The 9,817-nt window shown below is 43.6% G+C and overlaps 1 long non-coding RNA gene across 4 annotated transcripts; it reads left to right on the forward strand.

The window, feature by feature from the left end:
• The first annotated feature begins 4,232 nt into the window (after positions 1–4,232).
• On the forward strand, positions 4,233–9,817 carry LOC133478755 (uncharacterized). Of its 4 annotated transcripts, none has more exons than XR_009788754.1 (4): positions 4,233–5,106; positions 5,322–5,402; positions 5,487–7,739; positions 8,630–9,817. It is a non-coding gene; the product is annotated as an uncharacterized LOC133478755 (long non-coding RNA). The 4 variants fall into 4 exon arrangements; XR_009788757.1 differs by having other exon boundaries at positions 5,487–6,772; positions 7,204–9,817; XR_009788756.1 differs by having other exon boundaries at positions 5,487–5,584; positions 5,699–9,817.

The raw sequence follows: 9,817 nt of genomic DNA on the forward strand, positions 1-9,817 counted from the left end.
GTAACTTTTAACTTGGCTGCACTGTTTTCAGTATGTGTATGTTAGATATTTTTTCATCCAATCAAATTTCAGCCTTTATGTGCTGCCATTTCAATCTATCTCCTAAAATCAGTAGGGCTGGCTGATGAAACTTAAACTGTATTAGCAATGCGACTATTTCTTTAACCAGTCAGATTTGAAATTCACCTCACATCGCCAGGTGTGCTGGCCTTCGATGACATCAGCATCAAGGTAATGTCAACTGCAGAATTGAAAAGGCAACAGGAGTATACCGGAGCATGAATCATATTTGGTCATCCAAAAATTTTGTTTATTCCAATAACGCTGCAGTTCTTCAACAACATTACAATTCCATCCGGCATTTATGCCAGTGAAATTTAGAAAGTGATGCTCAATTCCTTCCAACAAAGGTCTCTGAGAAAAATCCTCAAAATCACCAACCATGATAGGATTACCAATGAAGAGGTGCTGAACAGAAGTCAACAGCGGCTACTGACTGAAACTGTCAAAGATAGGCGAGAGAAGCTAGCAGGACACATTCACGCAGAATGTCAGAGTACCGAAATCCCTCTGGACCACGATGGGTGGCAAACAGACAAAGAGGAGACCAAAGAAGACCTGACGATCAACCTTGAAATGGGACACTGTACAAGAAGCTGCAGCTGGCCGTGCAAATGGGAGAAAAAGTGTTTTCCAATGTGCCCCCAGGTTATAGAAGGAGCTAATTCCTGTTTCGAAATCTTCCAATTTGTTGAAAACTATTGTGTGATACTGGCTTGGGGGATTTTCCAGCGTTGCTCAGCTAGTTGAATGCCTGGCGTTATCCAATGGTTAAGCATGGGAAACATGAGGAAAGGTAACGTGGTCATTATGAGGGAAACGATGTGCACATTTATGAAGGATCTTTGGCTGGGCTGCCTGAGGAGCCATTATAATGATGCGGGGGCTGCCATAGTCATTGCACGTAACCACAGTACCTCTGCATGAGGCACCCTCCACAAAAAATATGCTCTGCTCAGCCAATGGGCCGGCTCCACAGCTCCGGGTTAAGCGGCTTGCCGACCTGAAAGCGTGGGGTCAGTGTGGAGGAAAAAACATCACACAAGAACCACAATTGCAGCCCTCAAACATGAAAAGTCTCTTTTTATTTTTGACAGGCTCGCCATGTTTAATGGCCGCTTGTGTGCGCTACGTAAACAAACAGTGAGGCCCTGGCCTGCGCGGGCGGCCAACAGCAGCGGCTTCAGTGGCGAGCTGGATTACAGGCTAGCACGGAGCCGTGGTTAAGATGGCACTCGCACACACTCGGCCGCAGTCGGCGCATCCAGCAAGCGCTCTCCCGCCTTTTAACAGCTCCGCGGTGACTTAACATTTCCAGATGTCAGAGCTTAGACCGCACTCTCGGCTCACTTAGGTGTCAAATATTTCCTGCTTGATACATGTTGTTGACTTTGCCCTTTCGCACATGATGGACTAGTTCATAAATCCGAACAGTCTTTTCCTGTACACATGGATATATTGGTTTGATTTACATGGTTAAAAAGTAGCCTGTGTCTAGTTAGTCCACCTTTAAAGGGGGACATACTGTATTTTTCCAAACCCACTTTTCCTCGTATTTGGGATGTAATATTTTCTCTATGGTGCCTCAGCAAACGTGAAATATGAATTAAAATCGTCCACGCATTCCTGAGTTCCAGATGTTTTTCTACCAACAGGCCTGAAATCAGGTCATTCAAATTTCTCGAGCTTATCTGCGTCACTAGCGAAGATCACCGCCTACCTCTCCGCTCCTGAGCCAGCGCTGTCAACATAACAAACACGTGCTCTCACAAGTGGGTCTTCTCCACGGAGGCAACCAATCAGAGGAAAGGGGGCGGTCTTAGCCAAATCTGGACCAAGCGGATACAAAACTGGGTCAATCAGAAGTAGCTGTCAAAGGGGCCTTTTCTGGACAGTCATGACACAACCAAGGTGTTTTTTGAAATTAAATTGACACTTATATACTACGTCCATGTTAGAGTCACTCTATGGAGGTCTAAATAGCCAAAATATGGGACCTCTAAGAGTATTTATGTAGTTATTTTTAATTTATAGTGATGACTTGAGATAAGAGTTACACAACCCCACTGGCCACTTTATCAAGTAAATCTGCATAATTTAATGATATCTAATACATGATTTTTATCAAAACTCTGCCTTTACAAAAGTACTAATGCCCAATTTTGATTGTGAGGTATTCATTATTGTTGTTATTGTGGCTAAATAACACAATAACATACTATAATCTAGCTATAACAAGCTATAATGTGGATAGCCTCTCTGCCTCGCAGTCAGAGGGTCCCAGGTTTGAATCCTGGCTCAGACCTTCCTATGTGGACTCACATGTTTTCGCTGTGCTTGTGTGAGTTGTCTCCAGATAGACAGGAACTCATGCATGTAAACTGAAGACTAAATTGTCCACAGGGGTGAAAGTGAGTGTGGATGGTTGGTTAAACTGTGGATTGGTTGGCGACCAGTCCAGGATGTGTCCCGCCTAAACCATGCCACCTGCGATAGGGTCTAGCTCACCCGTGACCCGGATGAGGTCAAGCGCTGTGGAAAATAGATGGATAACAATATACACAGCTCTCGGTATGATGCCGTACAGTGACAGTTGATATTGACGATCAAGGCAGATATTTGATATGCTCTTATATTGGATCTCATTAGGTTGATGTTGTGACCAGTGACTGTATAATAATTCCTAGCCTATTAGTGTGTGTGCTGCTGAGTTGCTGTTTTATTGGGCCGCCTGTGTCGGCCTGCTAATGACAGTGAGTTTAATTGGTACCAGCAGAACCCCCGCCTGACTGTAACTTATTTAGCCGCTGTCAGCAGGTCAAGCTACGCTGCACATAAACACATCTCATTAGTCCTCCATCCTGTCCTTTGTATCCCGCTCTGGCATCCCGCGTACAATTTATCTCCATTTATTTGAATTTCACACATAATGAGATTCTTCCAGTTAGGATGGATAGCAGCGAGCCTGTAACGCCATTAATCACCCTCGCTGTGAAGTAGCAGATAAATAAAGATGCTCAGCATTGTGTGCATAATCCAGGATTCTATCCAAATGCATACACTACATAAAAGTTAAGATACTGTGAATGTTTTTTTTGAGAGCTTGCATTGACTGTTTGTCAAATAAACATGATAATGTAGCACTTGTCCTCATTATCCCAGTTGACTTTGGATAAGAGGCGTGGTACATCATGGACTGGTTGCCAGTCTATCGCAGAGCAATTATAATAGTGAAAAACTGCAAGTAACTGAAGATCCTGCCAATTAAAAACAAATAATTTTCTATATTAATAATTTAAACTGTAAATATACCACAAACTATCGTCTCAAAAGATTGTAATATAGCTTACAACATACCCTTAAATATAAAAGGCGAAGAGATGATTTGATTTCCAAAAAATGCACCAGAACTGCACATGTACACATGGCAAAGACTTGACTAACAACCCAGGCTAAACTCATTTGTTTTCCAACATACATAGACGTTAGTCTCTCAGTCGAGCTTGGGGCTTCTTAGCGCGTCAAAGCGCAAAAAGTGTAAATAGGTGAATAGCAAACCTTTAATAGGTGGGCTTTTGCTGTTTATAGACAAAAAACATTGACAATTTAGTCCTCAGATAACTTAAGATTCACATTTTTGTAATGTGGAAGGAATTACCTGGAGAAAACCTACGCAAGCACAGGGAAAAACTCACCACAGGAAAGTCAGAGCTGAGATTCAAACCCAGAACCTCAGAACTGTGAGGCAGACGCTGTGCTGCCCAACATTCTCTAAATCACATCACTGTTACATTTATAGCTCACACAAAAAAAGGGTATGGATTGACCCCCGATGCTATGGCAATGTCCCCTAATAAGCACCAGGGATGGTTGTTTTATCCATCCCCAGTGGGGCGTCTGGCAGTGTGTAAGTAACACAATGCCTGTAAATCCCATCTAAATCCACCATGGAGGGATTTATGGGCCTGCAGAGGTGAGCTTTCCCTTTGCTTCCTGGAGAGCTGCGTGCATCGTGCATGACATGTAAATGTGATCATTTGGCGGGTCAATTATCCTCCTTGCCTCCACTCTATTTGGCTGCAGCTCTGTTTGGCTGCTGATAGATAGAGAGATACCCCCCCCCCCCCCCCCACACAGCTTTGTTTGATCCCTGACAGGCGCAGCTTGTCTGTGTGTGCTGGTGAAACATCCCTAATCAAAGAATCTGTCAAAGCGAGCCAGTGCGTTCCGCGGGGCTGAGCATCATCTCTGCCTTTCATGTCGTGTGGCTGAAGGGAGAAAAGGCCGAGAAGGATCTTGAGCAGGTACACTGTGCTCTTTGTTTACGTGTTGTCTTATCTGTGGGATACACAGATGGCCAACAATTATTTCTCTGTGTGAGCGTCGCTGCTGGCGGGCCACCAGCTTGTGTGAGATTGCTGTAATCCTTTATTATTTATGATTGTCTGGGATTTTTGGATCAAGATTGAACACAATCTGTCGAATAACACCGAGATGAGCGCCAGGCAGAAGAGTGGAATGAAAGACAATCAAAGTGGGAGAGAGTGGAATGGAAATGAAGACGCAACGCACACTGTTAGCACTGCTCCTGAATCCAGCACACTTTAATCCCATTAACACTGACTAAATAAACCATTTGTTTTAAGATTGCCACTGGTGCTGTTTATGCTAATAGGCCGCTCGCTCTAGGCGATTTCACAAGACGTTTGGAGGGCACCGGCTAATAATTGGATTTAATAAGGAAGTCAATTTCCATCCTCATTTGAAATATAAATAAGAAGTTTAGGCTCTCATAGGATGTGCTTTCATTTGTTGATTTGTCTGTGCTTGCTTTCTCAGGGCTTCTGACTCACGCATTTTTAACCCTTCTGTGTCCTTATGTGAGGACAACACATGGGACATGATACACCATTACACCACCAGGAAGTAAGAAAATATATATATATGTAGGTCGAAATGTTACACTTTTCTTCTGGGAAGACTTTCTCCAAAATGCTGTACATCTGTGGGAATGCTTGTCCATACATCCAGAAGAACATTTGTGAGGTCAGTTAGAGTCTGTGTTCTGGTTCATCCCTGTTGCGTTTGATGGACTGAGTTTTGAAAGTCCTTTCACACCAAACCCATTTGAAATGGGTTGGTGAGAACTAGTGAGTTTAGTCCATACTATTTTGAGTAGCTAGCTAGTCAGCCATAGAAATATAACCGTTATTGGTTGGTCATTGTTTGAGCAGATTTGTCATTGGCACTCATCGTTGTAGCTTTTGAGGGTGAATGGCAAGAAATGAGGCAGCACAGTGGATTGGCACGTCTGCCTTACACTCCGACTTCCTCTCATGCATGTAAGGTTCAGTGAAAACCTCAAAAGTGTCCTTAGATGTGAATGTGGATGTGAACGCTCGTTTGTCTATACTGTATGTGCCCAGCGATTGACTGCCGTATGGGCTCCAGCTCACCTGTGACCATAATGAGAACAAGAAGATAGAAAAGGGAAAGAAAGAAGAGGGAAAAACAGCAACATCAGGTGGGGCACTGCCACATAATGCAGAGTCACAAGTGTTATTGTAGAACTAATACTCACCCAAAGGATGTGATGTCTTGCTCCAACACTGAGTTTTTTATTGTGTTGTGCGTGAAGTGGAAAAAGGTGCTACTTGTGTCCCGCCCGGCCAAGCTCATCATCCCAATCGAGCGCCAGGTTCTGCTCCGGCGGGCCCATGAGCACAAGTTCCAGCTGGAGAAGCTCTCTGATCTGCTGTCAGACTTTTTACTGACAACTTCCTCAGCTCTATTATACTTCTTCACTCACTATTTTCCCCGTGCGCTTCCTCGGCCTCTGTTTTTCAACTCAATAATGGACTCAAATAGCCCTCCAGAGAAGACCGCCATGCCGGCCCCTGGTGAGGGATCATTTTCTCCTAGCATGTGTTAGTCAGGAGGTACAGGAGCACTTGAGAGGAGGCACACTATTACACTGTACAGTGGATCCCCGCTGTATTAAAGATATTTAAGCAGTAGGTTTTTACAGTATGTAGGCATGTCCGAATTTAGAGTTGTGTGCCATCAGTGTAGTACCACGTTTGTGCACAATTAACAGCAATAGGAAGTGGCAGAGGTGGTCACCAAATACGGTAAGCTCTAGTAATAGTCGTTGTTCCCACGGAGAAAATTTATGCCTGTGAGTATTATTGTATGCTCTGTTTGTCTGTGTTGCTGCTCCATGTGTGTTAAATGTTGTTGTTTGAAATTTTATAACTTCCGTAAACATCGATGCTAATTTTCATTCGTCCGTCAACAGCATTTTACATTATATGTTAGCATTAAGCTAGCACAGTTTTGCTTGACGAAATTACACAGTTTGAGTCAACATTTTGGTGTATGTGTCAGTTTTTACAGTAAATTTTAACTGGAAGTTACATATAAACAGCGTGAAGCAAGCATGCGTTGTCTCTAGTTTGGAGAACTGTGCGAATGAGAGTATCACAATGTGAGTTGGATTGGACCCAAGAGCAGAGGAAGTAGATTTTGATTAGTTTATTGCAGTTTGACACAGGGTAAGGATATCCGAGGCGGGGTGGCGGACCGGCAGGACAAGGAGTGAGCAGGAAGCAGGAACTGGAGCAGGTGGAGTGGCTTGGCGGCACGACTGGAGCAGGCAGCGAGGCGAGGAAGGCACGGGAGGAACTCTGGAGACCGGAAACAACACAATTGGGTGAGTACAGTAGCGCGTTGTAGGATAGTTACTGTCATACCACAAAAACCTGGAAGTACTAGAGTCAGCCGGTGAGTCACAGACAGGTGTTAATACTCTAGCGAAGGCTGTAGAACTTGACAGGCTTTAAATGCAGGCAGTAATCAGTGCTGCTTGAAGACAGGTGCACTGCACAGGTGATGAGGATTGCTAGGGCGACAGAGGGGGAGAGGGAGAGACAAGGGACACAGCGCCACCCAAGCTCCAAAAGAGGAACTGCAGGGCATGGATCATGACAGAGTCTTATTTTCGTTCCATCAATATTATGTTATACAATAGTCTTCCATTTCTTGACAGCAAGTCAGTGAGAAGAGTTGCCGAGGAATACCTTGAAAAGTATGAAATAATAACTTTTTGTGAAGGGTTCAAACTCTTTTCTTCTTATAACGCAGATTTTCGTTAGGAATCCCACTGGGATTGCCTGGCACGCCCTGTTGTGGGGGATTTGTTCCAGACCCATCCGTGATGAGTAATTTGGAATCCATGCAGATGTAACGAGATTAACATTCCAAATATGCATCACATTTGTAGAAAATGAAAATTATTAAGTTTGTTAGGGTTAGGTTTAGGGCTAGGGTTGGGGTTAGGGTGGGTTACGATCGGTTAGGGTTAAGATTAGGATGGGTTACAGTTAGTGGGGATCATATAAACATCACTACATCCAGTCTGGAAGCAGTAGGGCGTGCCCTACTGGGATACAGCAGCCAATCATTGCAGCGGTGCATGTCCTGCAGCCAATCATAATGAAGCGGGCTGTGTCCTTTTCCTGAATACGAGTAGGATTCCTAATAACTCATCGTGGATGGGTCTGGAACAAATCCCCTACAATAAACAGTAGGGTGTGCCAGGCGATGTGAGTGACGCAGAAGAGGCCAAACGAAGTACAGGAAGAGAAGAAGGCTGCCGTCTCACTAGGAGGTCACAGGAGGTCGGTTGTATGTGACGACAATGTACACCCAGACGCTCGTTGGCAAATATTTCACACGCTCCAACCTAATTGCATTTTTCCAGCATGCGCTCGTTACCTTGATAATGCGACGAGAGGGTCATGTGAAGTCAATCCCATGCCATGTGAATGTAATCATGAACCGTGATGGAATTTAGGCCCAAAGAATCTTTTTAATCACATCAACCATTCAGCAAACTGGATTAAAGTAACCAAATCAGCTCAAAATGGGCTTAGTCAACTGGTACCGCTTGAACCTCTGATGTGTTTAGTGTTGAATCTTTTTAAGGTGTTTGTGTCCCAAATTGTGGAATACGTCCAGTAGGAGATTATCAGCAAAGACAGACTGCCTGTGAAGTAGCTGCACTAAAAAATGAGTGGGTCACCTTCCACTCTGGTGGGCTACATAGCAGGCAAATTAGTCTCAACTTTACTGTCTGATGTTTCTCTTCCTACTACCAAGTTTTAAATAAAACTTCATAACACTGAGTTATCTTGTAGTTGCAACAACGTACAGGTATATAAACATCCATCCATCCATTTCCTTATCCTAAGTCAGGTCACAGGTGATATGAAGCCTATCCCAGCTGACTTTAGGCGAGAGCTGGGGTACTCCGTGACTGGATGCCAGCCAATCGCAGGGCACAACATTTGCACCTATGGACAATTTAAAGTCTTCAATGACCCTAACGTGCATGTTATTTTAATGTAGGAGGAAGCCAGAGTACCTGGAGAAAACACACAAAACATGCTGGAGAACATGCAAACTTCACACAGCAAAACAACAACAACACACCACAATTAATCACTGCTATGCATTTAACATAAACTACTAGTGAAATTGATGAAAATGCACCCTTGTCTTGATCTAGTGGGATGCGGCATTCTCTATCCTACAAATGCAGTCTCCATTGGTGAAATATGCCTTCCATCTGTCCATCCATTTTCAACAGCGAATGTCCTCATTATGGTCACGGCTGAGCTGGCGTCTATCTTTGCTGACTCTGAGCGAAAGGTGGGATACAACCTAGATTGGTCGCCAGCCAATCACGGGGCACATACTGTATACTCACATTTATCTGTGCATTGTTCACATTTAATTTCAGTTTTGAACAACGAAAAATGCACATGGTTAGCAAAAAACGCTATGGAACGTTAAAGAAACAGCTCCATTGCTGCATTGATCCATTTGTAACGCATGTGCACGTGTGTGCGTGTGTGTGTTAAACTCGGTCTGCCACCTTCATCTACGACATTCTCATTACGTTATCATGTGAACATGCACACAGGTGCTAGTTGCTCCCACGTTTCTCCCCTCCTCCATTAATGGGATGTGAAAGATAAAAATTAATTAAATGGAATTAAAAGTAATTGAACCGTTTTTGTGACACTGGATACATTTGAATGGCCATTGTGCTGCTCTTTGTGGAGTGCCAACCTTGACCGCATGGGGCAGTATAAGACAGACAGAGACATCTCAGCTCCTCTTAGCTCATCCGTACGGCACTTAGATTAGTCGTTCTTCGCAGAGGATAAAAATATATGACTGAATACTGTTGAATTGTCTGTCTCCATGTGTTGCTGCACTGTTTGTGTTCAATCCGTTACTTAAAGGGTAATAGCACTCCAACATAGATGCTATTTAGCGTTAGCATTCAACCAACAGACTAAAAGGCTATGTGGTTGTTTCCAATACACGAGGTGCAATTCTCTTTGTTTTATTTTTAGTTTGACAATAAACTTCAACAACTTCAATAAACTTCAGTGGCAATAAACAGTTTGAAGCCTCATGTTTTAAAAAATTGTTCACTATTTGCCAAAGTGCTGCTTATTGTGACGTGAGTTGACTCAAGTGTGCACTCACAAGTCAAAGCAAAAAATCGGCCGAACAACAGCTTATAAAACTTGTAAGTTGAGTCATGGCTCAAAGCACTGTTGTATGTATATTTTAAATCACATCTCCAAACGTATGCTCATTATGAAGCCATATTTGTGCATTGGTTGTGTCAACGCAAAATACAATAAACTTGAGGGCTCCTGCCAAAGAGGGCATTTCTTTG

This window comes from Phyllopteryx taeniolatus, chromosome 5 (genome assembly GCF_024500385.1).
Source record: "Phyllopteryx taeniolatus isolate TA_2022b chromosome 5, UOR_Ptae_1.2, whole genome shotgun sequence".
Taxonomy (NCBI): Eukaryota; Metazoa; Chordata; class Actinopteri; order Syngnathiformes; family Syngnathidae; genus Phyllopteryx; species Phyllopteryx taeniolatus.